Raw genomic sequence first — 22489 nt, forward strand, 5'->3', positions numbered from 1 at the left:
TTTATCTTATAAAATGTTTAAATAATAATTAAAACTATTTTAATCATTATTATTTTTCTCAACTCATTAGAAAACAACTTGCTCTCTCAAAATACCTTCATCAATAAATTAATCTTTTTATGGTGTGACCCTGTAGGTTCACGATTAAGCCGGTAGTAGAAATAAATAATAATATACCTTCTATTTATTGTTTATATGAATTCTAAAATTCATTAAATATAATTAACTGATTAATTACATTTATTCTACATCGTGAGTGATGCTTCTCAACATATCGCGACTATCCGGATAATATGAATTCACTGCTTAGAATACCAAGAACCTGTCAGTGACTAGTTATCGTACAATGAATACCTTCTACCCTTACAATATCCTGATTAAATACAAGGCATGGATCTCGTGTCAGGCCTATCAAATTTAATCATATGATTTCTTATTTATAATGCAAAGTTCATATTAATGCAAATTAGAAACTCCTTTCTAATTTCATACACTCTGGCTAGAAATTCCAGAACTCACATACTAAGAATAACATAGGATATTCTCTTCCTATACTGGAAGGGGTAGATCCTATATTGACGTTACCTATCTCCATACACAAATCCCTATGCCCAGAATAGACCTAATGGATGTCCTTGAGACTAAGGACTAAACCAAAGCACAGTTAATTATATAAAAGATAATTTTAACAATCTCAAGTCTAAGGACACTTGTACAACTATCACTCAGTGAATAACTATTGACACATGAGTAATTTCCATTATTTTTCCAACTTATCGAGTCATGTTCAGTGAACTTATTCCCTAATAAGCACCTACATACTAGCTATAGTGTCACCACACAAATGCCTATGAGAACAGACATCCTCCTGAAGGGAGCAAGCATAGTATGTACCAATCTTTGCGGAGTCACTAACTTCTGATTAGTTATCCTATGATCAGGAACTGTTTAAGTCTAAAGTTATCATCTTCTAGATCTCACTATTACAATCTCATTATAATTCTAGAAGCTTTACTCTAAATTATGGAACATCTTATTCAAAACACTTTAAATAGATAAAGCCCATAATAAAACCAAAACAAGTCTTTTATTAATATTAATGAAATTAAATAAGAATACAAGAAAGTTCTTCCTAACTCATCATACATGATTGGATTTGGGACAAACACTTTCAATCTCCCACTTAAACTAAAGCCAATCACCCTGGTATCTAATACCCATCTTCTATTTATGATGATCAAAGTGAATCTGAGACAATGATTTATGAGTGGGTCTGCTACATTGTTATGTGTGTCAACTCTCTCAATCTTGACATCTCCTCTTTTAATGATTTCCCTAATCAAATGAAAGCGTCACAAAACATGTTTGGAATTTTTATGCGACCTAGGTTCCTTGGCTTGTGCTATTGTTGCCTTGTTATCACAATACAACACAATAGGCTCCTCAATGCTAGGAACAACTCCCAACTCAGAAATAAATTTCCTCATCCAAACGGCTTCTTTTGCAGCCTCACTTGCAGCTATATACTCTGCTTCCGCTGTGGAGTCAGCCGTTGTAGACTGTTTGGAACTCTTCCAACTAATCGCACCACCATTCAGAGTAAACATGTACCATGACATGGATATGCTATCATCACTTTATGATTGAAAACTAGAGTCAGTATAACTCTCTATTTTCAACTCAGATCCACCAAAAACAAGAAAAATATCTTTAGTCCTTTGCAAGTACTTAAGGATGTTCTTCACTGCTTTCCAGTGGTCTTCTCCTGGATCGGACTGATATCTGCTTGTCACACTAATTGAGTAAGCAACATCAGGCCTAGTACATAACATCGCATACATGATAGATCCTATTGCTGAAGCATAAGGAATCTTACTCATACGCTCTCTTTCCTCAGGTGTCTTAGGAGACATCCTTTTGGAAAGGGATACTCCATGGCTCATCAGTATGAGTCCTCTCTTGGAATTTTCCATGCTAAACCTTTTAAGCACTTTCTTGATGTATGTACCCTGGGTAAGACCTATCATTCTTCTAGATCTATCTCTATAGATCTTCATACCGAGAATGTAGGATGCTTCTCCCAAATCCTTCATAGTGAAGTTCTTCGATAGCCACACATTGACTGATTGTAGCATCGGTATATCATTTCCTATAAGAAGTATTTCATTCACATACAGTACAAGAGATGTTACCGCACTCCCACTAACCTTCTTGTAGACACATGGTTCATCTAAATTTTTGATAAAACTAAACTCTTTGATTGTCTCATCAAAACGGATGTTCCATCTACGAGAAGCTTGCTTTAATCCATATATGGTTCGTAGAAGCTTACACACTAGGTGTTCATTCCCTTTGGAAACAAAACCCTCTGGCTGTGTCATATACACTTCCTCTTCAAGTTTTCCATTGAGAAAGGCCATTTTGACATCCATTTTCCAGATCTCATAGTGGTAGTAAGCAGCAATCGCAAGCAAAATCTGAATTGATTTCAACAGGGTTACAGGCGAAATTTTTTCATCAAAGTCAATCCCCTGCCTTTGTCTGAATCCTTTTGCCACGAGCCTGGCCTTATAGGTCTCCACCTGGCCATATGCTCCAATCTTTCTTTTGTAGACCTATTTGCACCCAATAAGCTTAACATCCTTTGGTGCTTCAACCAAAGTCCATACTTAGTTGGCATACATAGATTCAATTTCGGATTCCATGGCACTCTGCCTTTTATCTAAGTCAATAATACTCATAGCCTCATTATAGGTCATAGGGTCGTCATCATCAATGAATGACAACTCATTATCATTCTCAATGATAAGGCCATAATACCTCTCAGGTTGGCAAGACACTCTCCCTAACCTATGAATGGGCTGTTCCATAGAAGATTTTTCAGTCTGAACAGGTGTTTCCTCTTGAACCGTAGTAGTTTGCGCTTCTTGAACTTCATTAAGTTCTATTTTGCTCCTACTGTTTCCTTCAAGGATAAACTATTTTTCTAAAAAGGTAGCATGTCTGGAGACAAATACCCTATGATCGGTGTAAGAGTAATACTCCAAAGTTTCTTTAGAATATCCACAAATCTACATTTTATGGATTGAGGTTCCAGCTTATCAGGGTCAACTTTCTTGACATAAGCTGGACATCCCCAACTTTCTTATTCAGTAAAAATGCTCAGGTTTCTAATGCATAACCCCAAAGGAATACTGGAAGATCTTCATAGATCATCATGGACCGAACCATGTCTAACAAAGTTCAATTTCTCCTTTCAGATACCCCATTCAACTGCGGAGTATATGGAGGAGTTCACTGAGAGACTATACCATTTTCTTTGAGATAATCTAGAAACTCTCCATTCAATATTCACCACCTCAATCTGATCGAAGGGTTTTAATACTATGTTTGGTTTGTTTCTCCACTTCATTCTTATATTCTTTGAACTTTTTCAAAGGCTTCAGACTTGTGTTTCATCAAATACACATATCCGAATCTAGATCGATCATCTATAAAAGTAATGAAGTATGAAAATTCACCCATGGCTTGCGTAGACATTAGTTCACATACATTTGTCTGTACCAATCCTAGCAAATCTGCAGCCCTCTCTCCATGCCCGTTAAATGGAGATTTGGTCATTTTACCCAATAGAAAAGACTCGCATATAGGATATGATTCAAAATCAAAGGGGTCAAGTAACCCTTCCTTATGTAATGTCCGCAGTCTATTTTCACTAATATGACCAAGTCTGCAGTGCCATAAATAGGTAAGATTTTTATCATCCCTTTTCCTTTTATTAGTGTGTTTAATTTGTAGTAAATTATGCTCTACGTCACATACATACAGACCATTATTTAAAATACCACTACCATAAAGAACGTTATCTCTAAGTGTTAGGAATATGTTGTGTTGATGATAAGTCAAATAAAACACCTTAGTAGATTTAACTTATTGAATTTTGTAGCACCCGACGGATGATCAATTATAGTCCCGACGAATGATTCAATATAGTCCTGACGGATTACTAATTGATATCCACCGGGTGAGTAGCTTATGAAACAATAAGTACTGTAGCACATCTCTGCAAACAACTTTGTATAGATTCTGTAGTAGCTTATGAATCATGTAGACTGCTAGTAGATGTACAGAATAGGTTGATTAAATGTAAATATAAGATGTCTTGTAATTCTGCACAAATGAAATAGAGTCAAGTGATAAATGGCTACCCGACGGATGATCAACAAAGCTACCCGATGGATGATCAACAAGGCTACCCGACGGATAACAAGCATTTACCCGACAGATGATCAATTTAAATATCTGTTGACAGTGACAACACAGTCACATGAATTGGGTGTTTACAAAAGGAATGTAACAACCTGTATAGCAGGAAAATGAGAACAAAGAAGCATTACCATTTCCATGCAAGTTCTGAAGATTTTCAAAGATATTGGAATAGAGTAGTGAAGCAGCATGAAATTAGACTTGATAGGTTTTATTTTATTATCCTGTCTTATTATCATGTAAACTTGGTGATATATAAACCAAGTGTAGCTAGTAGAACAAACTAACTAAGAAAACACATTTTTAGCAGAGAAACATTTGTAAGCTGTATTCTGTAGAATTTCTCTGTAGTTTGTTTGTTCACTTGTAAAGCAGCTGTGAGCTATTCAAGCTTCACAGGGTTCTCTTGATATATATATATTTGGCGGATACATTCAAATACACCATAAAAGTTTTAAAGACCTGAGTTTTTATTACTTTATGTTTGATTTACTTAACTCTGTAATTCCGCACTTTGCAAATCAAACAGGAAGATATAAATTGAGTTAGAACCATTTTTCATAAATCCCCAAAAGAAGCCAGAATTACATTCAACCTCCTTCTGTAATTCTTGTTGTATTATTAGGGAATAACAATTGGTATCAGATCAAGCTCTTGAAGTACAAAGAGTTTAAAGATCACAACAAAACAGCAAGATGAACAAGAAGGATGTTGGAGTCAAAATTCCGTTTCTGGATAAAGACAATTATCATCACTGGAAGGTGAAGATGCATTTTGCCAATGAGTGTAAAAAGTCAGATTCCAGCAAGAAGAAGTTTGAGCCTGTGGATTATATACAGAAGTATTTTGAGTTGCTCAAACAAAAGGAAAGGGCTTTTATTACACAAGAAAATGACTGGGCAGCAAATGGTTTGGATGAGGATGAAGATGTCATCTATGTAAATCTAGCCCGAGTGGCCAAATCTAATGAAACAGAAACAAGTTCTTCAAGTAATCAGGGAAATAGAAAGAATCTGTGGTACTTGGATAGTGGTTGTTCAAGACACATGACTGGAGATTCTACCCTGCTCACAGAGTTCAAGGAGAGGGCTGGCCCACGTACTACTTTTGGAGATGACAGCAAGGGTTATACTGTGGGATATGGCTTGATTTCTAAAGACAATGTCATCATTGAGGAGGTTGCCTTAGTGGATGGTCTCAAGCACAATTTGTTGAGTATCAGCCAACTTTGTGATAAAGGCAATTCGGTAACCTTCAATTCAGTAGCCTGTGTTGTGACAAACAAAAGGAGCAACAAAGTAGTTCTCACTGGAGTGAGTAAAGGAAATGTGTACCTAGTTGACTTCAACTCATCAAGGTAAATACTGCATGCTACACTCAGAATATTTCTTTAGTTAATCAAGCAAAGTGTATGACACCCTACCAATTATTCAAGAACAAGAAGCCAACTCTAAATTTTCTTCTTGTCTTTGGTTGCAAATATTATATCTTGAGAAATCATACTGATCAAAATGGAAAGTTTGATGTTAAAGCAGATGAATGAATTTTTGTTGGATATGTTATTTGTGACGACTGAGAATTTTGCGACGTAATTAAGTGAATAAAGTATGATTTATGTGATGTGATTATAAATTATATGATTAAGTATTGATTAATTGTCTTTATTGTATATTAGTATCTGGGAGCGTAGATAGACGTGTTCCAATTTAAAGAGTCAGCTTAGGAGGTAAGCTGTATTTTCGGGCCGTCAGGTAGAACGGAACCCGTCCTAAAAAGGGATTAAAGTATTTAAAATGTGAAATATATGTTATTATGTAAAATGAATGTTTAAGTAAAGTATTGCGTTCTAGTGACGTGTCGGTCGGTAATGATATTGTGAAGCGTAATTGAAACGCTGAGCGTCGGGCCGTCAGGCAGAACGTGACCCGGTACGTGAAAAGAGGAGTAATGATAAAAAGGGAAATTTTTATGATCAGACATAAGTTGTGATGTGTGAGTATACCCGCTTGCTTGCTATATACATGATTACGTGATCTTTTGATATTTTTAAGGAAATTATTTGATATAAATAAGGTTTATTTAACCTTTCCACATTTTTATAAAATTATCTGAGTAAGGTAAATGCATGAGATTTGTTTTGTTATCTTCGAAATAGTCCTAGAGACTTTCTAAAAATGATAGACGGATTTATTTCATGATCGTTGCTATTTAAAATGATTTTTATGTGTTAAAATGCTATTTTTAGCGTGAGCTTGTAAAAATAATATAAAATCAACCACACACTCAAAAGTTTATTAAGAGTAATGGTTGGAAAGCTAATTTCAAGATTTACATTTTAAAATTATTATTCATTTCATTCTCATATTTTCAGAGAGAGCTATCTTGTGTTAAATGCAATCTTTGATAAAAAGAAAAAGAGAAAGGAGAAAAGGAAATTAAAAAGTTTGGCACATGACCTTCTTACCCCTGCCAAACTCTTATAAAAACCACCTCCCCACCCCTTGTCTTTCTTTTCACCCGGCCACTCCCTCATTTCTCACATTCTCGCATTACTCTCTCTCTTTTTCTCTCTCACTCTCGAAGTCTCTCTCTCTTTTTCCTCTCGGTACATCTCTCTTCTTCACTTGATTTTTATGGATTCTTCCATAAAACTTCATCCTTGTTCCATATATAAGCTTTGATTCACTTGCATGTGTGGTTTGGTACTTGCATGCGAGTGTGTGTGTGTATGTTTAGGTTCGGTTTTTGCCGAGTTCTTATTTTATAGAACCAAGATGATATAATTTTGTGATGATTATGTCTTGCATGTGTTTGTTGCTGTGATTTTTAGAAGAAATCGGGGGTTTTGTGGTTGGACACCCTCGAATGAGGGCACCACCGTGAATCCACCGCCACCGGTGATGAACTCCGATGAACCGGTGGTGAGTTATGATGTGTAAACTGAACTCTACACTATATAAACTCGAATTTTAGTGTTTGCATGTGGTGTTTTCTATAAATCCGAATGGGTTTTTGATTTTAAAACAAATTAAGTTGATTTTTGATAATGAAATTGATGGTGGATAGTTGTTTATAGAAAGTATAGACTAATTAAAATTGATTAGTGATTAATAAACTTAAATTGATGCATGCATGTTGTGATTTAGGTGAAATTCGAATTCTTGGATTTGTGTTAAGAAATTTAGTTGGTTTAATTGATAAAATGACTTGTGAACAATGTGTTATAAAGATTGTTAGATGATTTTGGGATAGAATGAAGTGTGAAGTTGATTTGAATTATGCATGTTGATCTATATGGTTAGGGACGAATGATTGCTTTATGTCAAGAAAGAAATTAATAAAATAAACTTGTGTGATTTGAAATTGGTGTAGATTGGTCAATAATTATTGAAATTAAGATTATAGTTAAGCTTGTATGTGGATTTAGAGTCATGCATGTAGAGATAAGTGAATGCATGTACGGTTAATTAGAAAATTTAACTAAGGTTTTATGTTGCTAAGTGATGATTTGATGTAAATGAGTGTTTGATATAATGAAGAGATGAATTTAAATTGCATGTGAGCATGTATGTATGTTTTGGTTCGAATTATTGTTGATAAAGAAAATGGTGTAGTTTAAATGTTGGATTATGCTAAGATTAAAGTTGCATGGTGTAATTTTTAGAAATTTGATTGTATATATATGGTTATGGTTCGAATTTTGATATTAAAAGAGAGGAAAATGATTCTTTTTAAAGGTTTTTGATTGTGATATATATTTATGTGAGCTAAGGTGGAAATTGATTGATTTTGTGGTTAGTATTTGCAAGAAGGCCGAATAGGCCATGTGAACTTAGAATTAAAACTTGATTTGTGGTAATCAAAGAATGATTGGGTGTGTATATGTGAATATCTATGGATTTGGTTGTTTGATTGTGGTATGTGATTCGAATTAAGGAATAAAAGAAAAGGGAACTAAGTTGATTGATTTTAAAAGCTATAAGTGATAGTTATGGTCGTAAAGATTTAGTTATGAATGAATCATGTACTCGTATGAGTTAAAATTATTTGATTTGAAGAATAGTCAAGGTTAAGCAAGTATGAGTTGATTATTGAGTATATAAAGATATAAAGGTTATGAAAAAGGAATGTGTTATGTGCTATGTGCATGTGTGTATAAACTATACCCGTATAGTTCGAGTCAAGATAATAATCGAGTTATCGTATTGAGTGAACGTTCAGGGAACGAGAGTTGAGAATCTAATTAAGGTTTTAGTTTTGATTGTAGATTCGGAGCGTGAGGGCATTTAGGTTAGTAAAGGGAAAGGTATACTAGGTGGCAGTAGTTCAACCTTCAGGAAAGCGAATTCAGGCAAGTAACTCTAATTACTTGTGTAAATGGTTATAGAGAGGATATTGTTCATGCCATGTAGAGTATTGAACTATTAAAGTAACGTACCCCTGCTATTGATTATTGAGATACCTTGTCGTTGATCTTATGAGCTTGTCATTGATAGTTTATTGATTCAGCCCATTGGTAACCATTTTCTTGTTTTGATCACTTGATATACCGTGAACTGTTATAAACCCTATAAGTACCTTTATGAACCCCTTGTAATGATATTTCATTCCTTGTTTACCTTATTCCCTATTGATCATTGAAGCGGTTTTGATTTCCCTAACTTGAGAACCATGTTATCATTGATCAAGATCCCTAGAATTGAACTTTTCTTATTCCTGATTCATTCCCTTAACTTTGAATTCTTGAAATTAAACTTAAGAATGAGTTTCGACTTGAAAAAGTCCGAATGATTTCATATAATTGGTAAATGTAAAATGAATTTAGTAAACCTAACTTTTTCCAACTCAAGGTTTTCCAAATGAATTCCTGATGGATTGGATTGGGACGTAAGAGGCTAGCGGGACTAGTCCAGTCATAGTAAGAGGCTAGAGGGGCTAGTCCAGTTTAAGGCTGAAATTATGCCATTGGTACCTTAAAGACCGGATGGAGGTCAGTACGGGCTGATCACCCGTATTATTATGAAATGAAAGATAAAGTGGTCCAATCAAGGATTCCATAATGATTTTAAAAATGAATTGAAATTTCCTATTCAGTAATTGATTCTTTGAAAATGAAAAAGATTTATATTGCTTTAAAAAGAGTTGATTGTGATATTGTGGAGCTTAAAGCTTGTGAACCCTAATTTTTTTGATTCTGTTGATCATATAATTGATTCCTTATAATGAAAAGATTTGTCGCTTTCCATTTGAAAGATCTGTTTTGATCCTTTAATGATTTGTGATGAATGTCGGCTTTCACACTGCTTTGAGCCTTGTTCCTTGAAAGCCCGAAATTTTCTTCATAACCCCTTTTATAATCTGAAAGATAGAAATCTGCCACCTAGAACTGTTAAAGTAGAATGCCCTGAGATCAGTAAAGTATATTGTGGATTTTATATGGTAGAACTGTTGTTTAGTTACTTGCTGAGTTTTATTCTCATATGTTTTATTTTAATCTAACCATGACAGTTAAAAAAGAAGATGGTCAGGCTTAGGTGCACTGCTCGTAAGAGCATACCTGGTGGTCCCTATCGTGTTGAGGTCTTCCGGTTGCCAGAGCAGGTAGTAAAGTTTTTAAGTGAGCAAGCACTTAGCCAGATAGTTGTAAAGATACACTGGGTTATCTGTCGGTTCCAAGTCGTGATCGACTATGTATATTTGATTTTATTTTGGGGTTGCAAGTTATATTTTATGGTTTTTAGTTGTAATCTTGTCTCATACTTTATCCTGTTTGATCCTGTTAGTAGCTAATCGGGGTTTATGCTTATTTAATTAGTAGATTAAAGGTGTGTGGGTCCTCATTTCTTAACCCCGAGATTGAGGGTGTCACAAGTTGGTATCAGAGCTATAGGATCTAGTCCCCGAGACAAGTTAGGATTAAAAAGGGTATTTTGGGTATATATTTATATCGCGAGAGAGTTCGACTCGTATAGAGTTGAGTTAGACTATTAGGTATAGTCTAAGGAAAAGTGTGTATTAGCTAAAGTGGAGACTAGAATTTGGGTGTGAGTTAGCTGGAAGCTTTATTTAACCCTAACATTGTTTTTTGGTTAATGTTTTGTGTTTTCTCTCAGGATCCCAGTAGTGGTAGTGATTCAGATTCAGAGATTAGTTTGACCGGTACCCCAGTGGACCCCATTTCACCCTTTCCAGAGGAGCCTGTGTATGTTAGTTCAGATCCAGAGGAGGATCCTTTTGAGAGTAGTGAGATCCCTATGCAGATTTCATCCTTGAGGCCAGATTCAGAGACCTCTGCCCCTGAGCCAGAGTTTGAGATGCCTAAGATTGTTCCTATCAGTGTTGGTGGCAAGTTAGCCCAGGACCGAGACTTTGTTTACTCCCGTATTCCTGAGTTGGGAGCTTTGGTGGATAGGCTAGCTCGAGAGACTAGGCAGAGCACTTCAGTTATGGATGATGAGTGGCGAGTCTAGATTAAGATGGTGGAGCAGGTTGCCCGGAAGAGATTGGATGAGGGACCATCCACTAGTGATGCTGATGCTGAGGCCCGGAGGCTGCATAAGATCATTCGTTGGATGTTGGTTGTGTTGAGAGAGATTCTGGATGATTAGTTGTTAGGCGGGACTGTTGGTTAAGCCCGTAGTTGTTGTTTTTCAGCGCCGATAGGCTTTTGGATACTTGGTCAGATGCCAGGATCCCTTTTTCATTTGTTGCATTGTATTTCGGAACTTTGTAGTAGTAGTTGTTAGAAGTTAGGGGTAGATAGGGGATATTTCCAGCTTTTCCTCTGTTTAACCTTGTTATATTATTGCACCTTATTCCTGAACTTGTGATAACCAGACCTTTACTTATGTACCCTTGGTTTGATGAATCTATTATATATCTTATTTTTTATTGTGCACCCTAAAGATCTGCATAAACTGTTCTGAATACCATGTTTTCATACAACCGTGTTTGAAATTTCGTAATACCCTATTCTGTGCCATGAGAAAACAATACTGATATGAGAATTATGTAGTAATAGGATTGTATGTGCAAAATTGGGTAAGGCTTAAAACTCGCGAAAGAGATTTCATAATAAAATGTTGTTATATATGTCATGTTATCGTATTGCTAAATAATTGCTCAATCAGGCTTGTAAGAAATGGCCAACTCATCAGATCACCGAGAAGAAGAAATTCCAATCCAAGACCCAGAAGTAAATCCAGAAACCACCATGATGAGCAGACTTGCTCAGCTTTTGCAACAACCGGTGGCCCCTAAAGTTGGAAACTTCAAACACTTTCAATCTGTTCATCCCCCAGAATTCTTAGGATTTCCAGATCCGATAAAAGCACAGTTGTGGTTAAGAGAAATGGAAAAAGCATTTGAATTAGCAGAAGTTAAGGATGACAAGAAAGCCCAGTATGTGAGTTATTACCTTAAATATGAAGTGAGCTTCTTGTGGGAATCTTCGAAGGCGTTTCTGGAAGGAAAGGACTTAACATGGGAAAAGTTTACTAAATTGTTTCTGGAGAAATATTTGCCAAGTTATATGTAAGATCAGTTGGAGATGAAATTTCTGGACCTTAGACAAGAAGATATATCGGTAGCGGAATATGAAGTGAAATTTTCGGAGCTGTCTAGATTTGTACTTGAGTATGTAAATACGGAGGCAAAGAATGCTAAGAGGTTCCAGCAAAGACTTAATCCATGGATTAGAAGTCAAGTGGCATTATTGAGATCGAGAATTATGCCGCCTTGGTACAGAAGGCAATGATAGTAGAAGGAGAGCGTGAAGCTGCAAAAAGAGAAAATGAAGGTATGAAAAGGAAGTTTGAAAGCTCGGAGCAAGAGCAAGGAAGTTCAAAGTTTAGAGGAAAGTTTGGAAAGAATGGTGGAGGTCAGAACCAAAAGTTTCAGAAGTTTAAACCCGGTAGCGGAGCCCATAAGAACCGTTTCCACAAAGCAGGACAACCGGAAAGAATAACAGACCTCAGATTCAAGAATGCAAGGTTTGTGGAAAGAGACACCCGGGGAGATGTAATAAGTTGGACGTGACCTGTTTCAAGTGCAACCAGAAAGGACATTACTCTTCAGAGTGCCCAAATGGAGTAAAGAAGCTTGACTTGGCTTGTTTCAAATGTGGAAAGGTGGGCCATATGGCCAGAAACTGCAAGGAGCCTGTTCAGAAGGCCAATGTTCTTAGGATTACTGGATCGCCGTCTCTCCCAGTACCGTTAGCTCAACCCAGAGTTAGGACCTTTAATATGACAATGAAAGATGCGGTGCAAGATGTGGACGTGGTGGCAGGTATGCTCGTTATAAACTCAGTAGAAGTAAAAATATTGATGGATTCTGGAGCAACTGGATCTTTTATTTCTGAAAGTATTCTTGATAAGCTAAATTGTATTGCGTACCCTCTGGAACCTAATTTGATTATAGAGGTAGCAAATCAAGAGAAAGTTATTGTTAAGAAGGTTTGTCCCGATTGTGATGTGGTTATAGAAGGTCGGTACTTTTCTACTAACCTAATTCCTTTTAAGTTAGGAGAATTCGAGGTTATATTAGGAATGGATTGGTTGTCAAACCACGAGGCGCAAATAGATTGTAAAAGTAAGAAGGTGAAGTGAAGAACTAAGGATGGTGAGGAAGTGATATTGAAGGGGAAAAGACAGGAGAAGAAATTCCTAACGGCTATCGAGACGAGAAGATTATTACGTCAAGGATGCGAAGTTTATTTGGCTCATGTTAAAGACGTGGAAAAAGAAACCGGAAGGATTGAAGATATTCCAATAGTAAGAGATTTTCCTGATGTGTTTCCTGATGAATTGCCTGGACTACCTCCAGATAGAGAGATCGAGTTTACGATTGATTTGGCTCCTGGAACAGAACCGGTATCGAAAGCTCCCTATCGTATGGCGCCAGTTGAGATGAAGGAATTGGCAGCACAGTTGTAAGAATTGTCAGATAAAGGAGTAATTCAGCCGAGTGTATCCTTATGCGGTGCACCAGTATTATTTGTAAAGAAAAAGGATGGAAGTATGAGGTTGTGCATTGATTATCACAAATTGAATAAGTTGACGATTAAGAATAAGTACCCTCTACCGCGAATCGATGACTTGTTTGATCAGTTAAAAGGAGCTTCGTGTTTCTCCAAGATTGATTTAAGATCTGGGTATCATCAATTAAAGATTAAAGTGGAAGATATACCCAAGACAGCGTTTCGAACAAGATATGGACACTACGAGTTTCTGGTAATGGCGTTTGGTTTGATGAATGCGCCAGCCGCATTTATGGATTTTATGAACAGAGTATTGAAGCAATATTTGGATAAGTTCGTCATAGTGTTTATCGATGATATATTGATATATTCCAAGACGGAAGAAGATCATAAAGAGTATTTGAAGATTTCCTTGGAAATTCTGAGAAAAGAAAGGCTGTACACTAAGTTTTCGAAGTGTGAATTTTGGCTAAAGGAAGTGCAATTTCTTGGTCATGTAATTAATAAAGAGGGAATCAAAGTAGACCCAGCCAAGATAGAAACCATAATGAATTGGGAAAGACACAAGACTCCTATGGAAGTCAGAAGTTTTCTGGGATTAGCCGGATACTATAGAAGGTTTGTGCAAGATTTCTCTAAGATTGTTGTTCCATTAACGAAGTTGACAAGGAAGAACGAAAAGTTTGTGTGGACGGAAAAGTGCGAAGAAAGCTTTCAAGAATTAAAGAAGAGGTTGGTAACCGCCCCAGTGTTGGTGTTACCTGATGAAAAAGGAGAATTTTTAATATTCAGTGATGCTTCGTATAAAGGACTTGGATGTGTGTTAATGCAACACGGGAAGGTAATAGCATATGCGTCAAGGCAACTCAAGCCGCACGAGCAAAATAATCCCACGCATGATTTGGAATTGGTTGCAATTGTGTTTGCCCTTAAGATTTGGAGACATTATTTATATGGGGAAAATACGAGATTTTTACAGATCATAAGAGTTTAAAGTATATTTTCACTCAAAAGGAGTTGAATATGAGACAAAGAAGATGGTTAGAGTTGATCAAAGATTATGATTGTGCAATAAACTATCATCCTGGAAAGGCAAATGTGGTAGAAGACGTTCTAAGTCACAAAGAAAGATTGAATATGTTAACGTCGTCATAGGAATTGATCAAGGATTTTGAAAAGATGGAAATAGAAGTGCAGACTCCAGAATTTAGACGTGAAGCAATATATGTGATGTCATTTCAACCCGAAATTTTGGAAAAGATTTGATACTGTCAAGAGCAAGTGATGAATCACGAAAACGATAAGTTATCAGGAGAAGAAATTAAAGTGCAAAAGGATGAGAAAGGAATATATCGTGTTAACTCACGTATTTGGATACCTAATGTTGTGGAGCTAAAGCACGAGATTTTGCAAGAAGCGCATAACTTGAGATTTTTAATTCACCCTGGAAGTACGAAAATGTACCAGGATTTAAAAGAGAGTTATTGGTGGCCAAACATGAAAAAGGAAATTACGGAATGGATAAGTAAGTGTTATAAGTGTCAAAGAGTAAAAGTGGAACATTAGAGGCCAAGTGGATTACTTCAACCACTAGATATACCAGAATGGAAATGAGAGCATATCGCGATGGATTTCATGGTAGGATTACCTAAAACTAAGTCTAATCATGATGCGATTTGGATAATAATCGATCAACTGATGAAGTCAACACATTTCTTGCCGATAAATGAAAAGTTTTCGTTGGAAAAGTTGGTCAAATTGTATTTGGATGAGATTGTGATGCATCACGGAGTTCCTGTATCTATCGTGTCTGATAGAGATCCAAGGTTTAACTCGATATTTTGGAGATAATTTCATGATCATTTGGGAACTAAACTGAAAATGAGTACGGCATATCATCCGCAGACTGACGGACAAAGTGAAAGGATAATTCAGACAATTGAGGATATGTTGCGAACTTGTGCAATAAATTTCAAAGGAAGTTGGGACGATCACTTGCCGTTAATTGAGTTTTCCTACAACAACAGTTATCATGCGAGTATTGGAATGCCGCCTTATGAAGCGTTGTATGGAAGAAAATGTAGATCCCCTACGTATTGGGACGAAGTTGGTGAGCGCAATTTAATTGGCCCAGAGCTAGTTCAATAAACGAAAGAAAAGGCGGAAATGATATGAAAAAGATTTATTGCAGCTCAAGATCGATAAACAAAGTATGCAAATCGAGAACGAAAAGATGTGCAATTTGAACGAAAAAGTCTTGTTAAAGATATCTCCTTGGAAAGGTTTAACCAGATTTGGAAAGAAAGGGAAGTTGAGTCCTAGGTATATTGGACCATTTGAAGTACTACGACGAGTTGGAAAGGTGACATATGAATTGGCGCTACCTTGGCAAATGCAACATCTTCACAATATATTTTATGTGTCTCTTCTAAAGAAGTATAATGCTGATGCAAGCCATGTGATCGAATTGGAACCAGTGGAAATTCAACCAGACTTGTCTTATATGGAACAACCAGTTCGAATCTTAGATCGAAAAGAGAGGACACTTAGAAATAAAGTTGTACTTCTAGTCAGAGTGTTGTGGAGAAATCCAATAGTGGAAGAATCAACTTGGGAATTAGAAAGTGAAATGCAAGAATTTTTATTGCTTTGAAAAGAGTTGATTGTGATATTGTGGAGCTTAAAGCTTGTAAACCCTGATTTTTTTGATTCTGTTGATCATATAATTGATTCCTTATAATGAAAAGATTTGTTGCTTTCCATTTGAAAGATCTGTTTTGATCCTTTAATGATTTGTGATGAATTTCGGCTTTCACACTGCTTTGAGCCTTGTTCCTTAAAAGCCCGAAATTTTCTTCATAACCCTTTTTATAACCTTTAAGATAGAAATCTGCCACCTAGAACTGTTAAAGTAGAATGCCCTAAGATCAGTAAAGTATATTGTGGATTTTATATGGTAGAACTGCTGTTTAGTTACTTGCTGAGTTTTATACTCATATGTTTTATTTTAATCTAACCATGGCAGTTAAGCAAGAAGATGGCCAGGCTTAGGCGCACTGCTCGTAAGAGCGTACCTGTTGGTCCCTATCGTGTTGAGGGCTTCCGGTTGCCAGAGCAGGTAGTAAAGTTTTTAAGTGAGCAAGCGCTTAGCCAGATAGTTGTAAAGATACACTAGGTTATCTGTCGGTTCCAAGTCGTGATCGACTATGTATGTTTGATTTTATTTTGGGGTTACAAGTTATATTTTATGGTTTTTAGTTGTAATCTTGTCTCATACTTTATCCTGTTTGATCATGTTAGTAGCTAATCGGGGTTTATGCTTATTTAATTAGTAGATTAAAGGTGTGTGGGTCCTCATTTCGTAACCCCGAGATTGAGGGCGTCACACTGTTGGTAAAGCATATAGAGTCTTCAATCTAAGAACCAACATTGTTGTGTGTTGTGTTTGATTATAAGAAGATTGAATGACTGCAAGATGGAGATTACCATGAGAGCCTCAAATTTGATAATATGGAGATGATTAGTGATGACAGTGATGATGAAAGTGATCAAGAAATAGTATCAAAGGATAATGCAGAAAAATCTACTACCAATGAAGCACAAAATTCAACATCTGTCGAGTTGCAAAATGCTTCATCCGTTGGGAGCCAATCTGCATTATCCGTCGGGAGACAATCAGCTTCATTCGTCGGAACTCAAAATGCACCATCAGTCGGGTCATCAAAAGAAGCTGAAAGTCAGAATAGATCACTTACATAAAATTCTCCCTTCTCAAATCAAAGATTCACAAACTCAGGGGGAGTTTCTAATAATCAAAACTCAGTCACATATCAAGACAACAATGAGGCCTCTTCATCTAGAGCTAATCTACCTCAGTAAAGGAAATGGACAAAAGATCACCCCTTTGAGCTCATCATTGATGATGTATCTTCTAGAGTTCAAACAAGGAGAGCAACTCAAGAAGAATGTCTATATAGCAGCTTCCTATCTAAGGAAGAACCAAAGAAGGTTGAAAAATCTTTGTTGGATCCTGATTGGATTTTAGCTATGCAGGAGGAGCTAAACCAACTTGAAAGGAATAAAGTATGGAAGCTGGTACCCAAGCCTAAACGAAAGAATCCAATTGACACCAAATGGGTAGTCAGAAACAAGATGGATGAAAATGGCATAGTGGTCAGGAACAAAGCTAGATTGGTTGCTAAGGGCTATTGCCAACAAGAAGGAATAGATTTTGATGAAACTTTTGCTCCTGTTGCAAGACTTGAAGCCATCAGAATTTTCTTAGCCTATGCAGCCCATGCCAATTTCAAGGTCTATCAAATGGATGTCAAGTGTGCTTTTCTAAATGGAGATTTGGAGGAGGAAGTCTATGTCAGTCAGCCTCCTGGTTTTGAAGATCCAAATTTCCCAAATCATGTCTACTATCTTTTGAAAGCACTCTATGGACTGAAGCAAGCTCCTAGAGCCTGGTATGACACTTTATCAAAGTTCCTTTTGGAAAATCACTTCACAAGAGGTATTGTGGATAAAATTTATTCTTTAGAAATTTTAATGGCTCTAGTAAACTTGTTCAAATTTATGTAGATGATATTATATTTGGCTCTACAGATGAAAAACTTTGCAAAAAGTTTTCCAAATTGATGCGAAGTAAGTATGAAATGAGCATGATGGGAGAACTAACTTACTTTCTTGGTTTACAAGTTAAGCAAGTTAGTGATGGAATATTCATTAGTCAAACTAAATACATTCATGATCTTTTAAAAAAGTTTGATCTAATGGATTACACATCTGCCAAAACTCCCATGGCCACTGCAACTAAGCTTGAATTAAACACTACTGAAAAGCCTGTGGATATTTCAAGTTATAGGGGCATGGTTTGCTCATTTTCGTACTTAACAGCTAGTAGGCCAGATATAATGTTTTTTACTTGTCTTTGTGCTAGATTTTAGGCTGATCCTAAAGAATCTCACCTAGTGGCTATTAAGAGAATTTTCAGATATCTCAAGGGAACACCAAAACTTGGCATTTGGTACCCTAGAGATTCTGGTTTTGATCTAATTGGTTATTCAGATGCAGATTATGCATATTGTAAAATACACAGAAAAAGTACAACTGGAACCTGTCAATTTCTAGGAAACAAACTTGTGTCCTGGTTCAGTAAAAAGCAAAATTCACTCTCTACTTCTACAGCCGAAGCTGGATATATTGCTGCTGGCAGTTGCTGTGCACAAATTTTGTGGATGAAAAACCAATTGTTGGACTATGGTCTACAAGTGGATATGATTCCTATTTTCTGTGATAACACAAGTGCAATTGCCATCACTGAAAATCCAGTACAGCATTCAAGAACAAAGCACATAGACATCAAGTACCACTTCATAAGAGAACATGTGATGAATGATACTGTGGAACTGCATTTTGTTCCAAGTGAAAAGCAGCTTGCAGATATATTTACCAAAACACTTGATGAATCCACCTTTTCAAGGTTGGTAAGTGAATTAGGTATGCTTAATTTCTCTTAAATTATTTCAGATATTTTTGCAAGTGGTTATGTAGCAAGAAATTTATTTGATTTTTCTGTTTTGGATGAAATTTTGGCTAAGTCAAAATTTACATCCCGACGGATGATAATTATCCATCGAGTTTGATCATCTGTCGGAATACAATTTGTCAATAAAATCAATTATTTTTCTGGAATATTTGATAACTCGACGGATAACTGATTTATCCTCATCCGTCGAATTGTCTCAATCCTAGCCGTTAATTCCCTGAACATTATCCATTGAGTATACTTAAAGCTTGTAAGCATGACACTACGGATAAGTGACGGATTTTTTACAGTTTATTTATTTTTAAATGACTATTTTGGGCAATTTTATTGGTTACTTTCTTTTACATTATTATTTTTGTCAGCTAATTTCTGAGATAGTATAAAAGCAAATTCACTTTTATTCATTTCTTTTATCATTCTCAAGATTCAATTGCTCTAATTTCTTTATTCTTAAAAGCAAACTCTCTCTGCAAATTCCAAATCTCTAACAATGGCACCTGTAGTGAAAATCATGTCTCAAACCGGTTATATCTATGAGAAAAATAACTTCTCAGCTTTGGTGAACAAGGAGATTCAACAGTCTGGTGACTATCACAAAATGATGGATTTTGTGAAGAACTACAAACTCAACTATTCCATGTTGGAATCACCCACCATTTACTGTGAGGTTTTTGAAGAGATATGGACAACTGCAGTGTATAACTCGACAGACAAGACCATCACATTCACTCTGAAAGGTAAGCAGTTTTGCATAAATAGTGATATTGTCAAAGCATGCTTCAAGATTCCTGATAATACTGTAACTTCTCCATACACAGACGCTGACATTGTTAATATGCTTAATTTCATGGGCTAGGCACTCACTACTTCTAAATTAAGTGAAATTAGGAGGTTGGGTCTTAGGAAAGAATGGATTTATCTGTGTGATGTAGTAACTAAGGTGTTTTCTGGTAAAGTTAGTAACTTTGACTCTATAAATATTTCTCTGCTTAACATGCTTTACATGCTAGTTACTGATAAGTACTTTAATTTCAGTGATTTGGTTTTGTTTGAGTTAGGCTTTAAGTTTGGAGAGATCAATAAGAGAGGTAAAAGTGTCTATTATGTTAGATTATTTACGATGCTTGCTAACCATCTTATTGAAGATATTGTGATTGAGAACCCAACCAACAAGTTAAATTGTTGGGTTCAAGAAAGAAGGATCATTGCAGATTTAAACAGAGCAAACCATCATAAGGAGGTTCCCTTATACTACTTTCCAGTAATTGAGGGACCTCAGGTAAGTGAGGTAATTACTTCTGTCTCCACTCTTCCAACCTCACAAATTTCTTTGCTTTCTTGTGTAGCTATGGAAACTGTGTCAATGACCCAACAGTTACCTACCCAAGCTACCAAACCATAAGAAGTTCCTAAATCCAAAGCTAAGAAATCCCCCTCTGATTTCTTTCAAAAGAAATCAGTTGTAAAATCCACCAAACCTAAAGATGGGAGTGTGAAGGTGGGCAAGAAAGGTGAGGGACAGGGTGAAAATCAAAGAACCCTAAGGATAAGGTTGGACAGGTGAGTGTTTCCCAGCCTAGCCACACTGTAGTTTCTCAACAAACTGTAGTGCTTAAAAAGGATTTAAGCTCATTACTAGTTGAATCCTCCCAAAAGGATGTGACTATTGAACAAAGCTCTCAGCCATGAGCATAGGCCAAGAGGGTAAGGGACACAAGCTCACCCCAAACTTATACCAGAAAGAAGAAACCAAATACCCTTGGGGACGCACATGGATCACACACTGTACAAACTGGTGCTAAAGACCCAGTCACTGCACCTTCTCAAAGTCGGGTTGATGTGGCTCCAATAAATGTGGAGTCACAGCCAAAATCTCTCATAATTGAAGCACCTGATACACCAAATTCTCCCACACACTCACTGGATGTTGACATGATCAATACATCACTTCCAAATTCTCCATCTTTAACTCTCTTGGAGAAGCCAAAAATCCAAACAAGTGAGAATCATCTTTTAGATGATTTGTTGGCTCACTTGCCTTTTCTTTCTGAGACTGTTAAGACATTTGTGCCAAAATTTTCATCAATATGCACAGAGTCTACAATAGTCTCTACTCCAAACTCAATTATTTCTTCTATTCCGATGGATATTCATCATCCGTCGAGTAGTAATTGTATCCCGACGGATAAGCTTAACATCAGTCATTCGTCGGATAGTCAAACTGCTAACCCGATGGATATTCCTCATCCGTCGGGTTTCTCTGCACAACTTCAAATTTCTTCAATTCTTACAAGTGCAGAAGACTTAGTAGTAGTGCAATCACTCCTAGGACTGAGGGAAGGGAGTGAACTGAGTGAGAGTCTGGGTTGTTCCCAGGAAAAAGGAGAGAAAAAGAGTGATCCAATACAGTCCATTTTTTTAGGACTGGCAAAAGTGAGTGAGAGGAGTTTCACCTTAAATGGTGAAGGTGCGGGTGTGAGGGTGAGGAGCCAAGGGGAGCCCTTGATGCAAAAAGAGAGAGATAATGAGAGAAATGCAGGTACAGGAGAAATAAGGGTAGAATCCATTGTAAGTGAGTCAATGAATGCCAATGATGCTGACTTAGAGAAACTATCTCAGCACAATCAAGCTGTTATAAGTTCATTCACTTTGGATGTTGAGGCATTTACTCATCATGTACCAGCATATCAAATTTTGGCTGGCCAGGGCAATGAGAATGCAGAAAGGATGTTGAACTTGGTGCACACCACTCAGTCAATACAAAAAGCTAAGGATGTTATTACAGCTATGCCACCTAAAGGTGATGATGTTGTTGACTATGGCACATGTGAATATGCTGATTTCTTTGGAGATGCTAGTGCAAGTGAGGAAATCATGAACATAGGGGAAGAAGTAGGCACTAGCTCGAGATTTGGCCTTCCCTCATGGGCATTCTCCAAGGATTGTGATTTTCAACATTTTAAGGTCAGTCTCATTCATCAAATCCAGGAAATACATAATGCTATTCAATCCATAACAGATGAAGGCACCAAGCAGCTTCTTCAAGCACATCTTAATTTTCTACATCTGTATCAAATCCAAGGCTTCCAACACAATCAAGATATCACTTCTATCAAAATAGAAATCACTCAAGTGAAAAAGGATATAGCTGATAGATTAAATTCAAAACTTCCAGAAGCTAAAATGCTTGATATTAAAAGATAATTAAGGAAGAACACTGATATTTCCACCAAGGTAGATTCCTTGGAGAAAAGAATGACAACAATGGAAGCCTCTCTAACAGCTATACATCTACATCAGGCACAACAAATAGACTTGCTTCAAAGGCTAGTGGCAGCACAAACCACTTCTTCTACTCAACTTGCTGATAATAAAAGGGGGAGAAAGAAACATTTTCTAAGGAGGAGAAAGCAAGCTCAATTATCTTATTCAGTCAAGGGGAATCAAGAAGTTAGGGGGAGCAAAAAGTGCTAAACATTCAAGTCAACAAAGTGATTGTGCCAACAATTGCTTTCATAAAGCCACCAGTGTTGGTTAGCATTGATCTAATCCATCTAGCAGTTGAAAAGCTTGAGTCAAAATCAAATTCTAAGATGCCTGATATTACAGCTCTAGAGAAGGAAATAAGAGAAAAATGGAGAAACATAGATGCTGATATTCAATAAAAGTTCGGGCCAATTCAGAAGCCAGAA

This window comes from Apium graveolens, chromosome 10 (genome assembly GCF_009905375.1).
Source record: "Apium graveolens cultivar Ventura chromosome 10, ASM990537v1, whole genome shotgun sequence".
Classification (NCBI taxonomy): Eukaryota; Viridiplantae; Streptophyta; class Magnoliopsida; order Apiales; family Apiaceae; genus Apium; species Apium graveolens.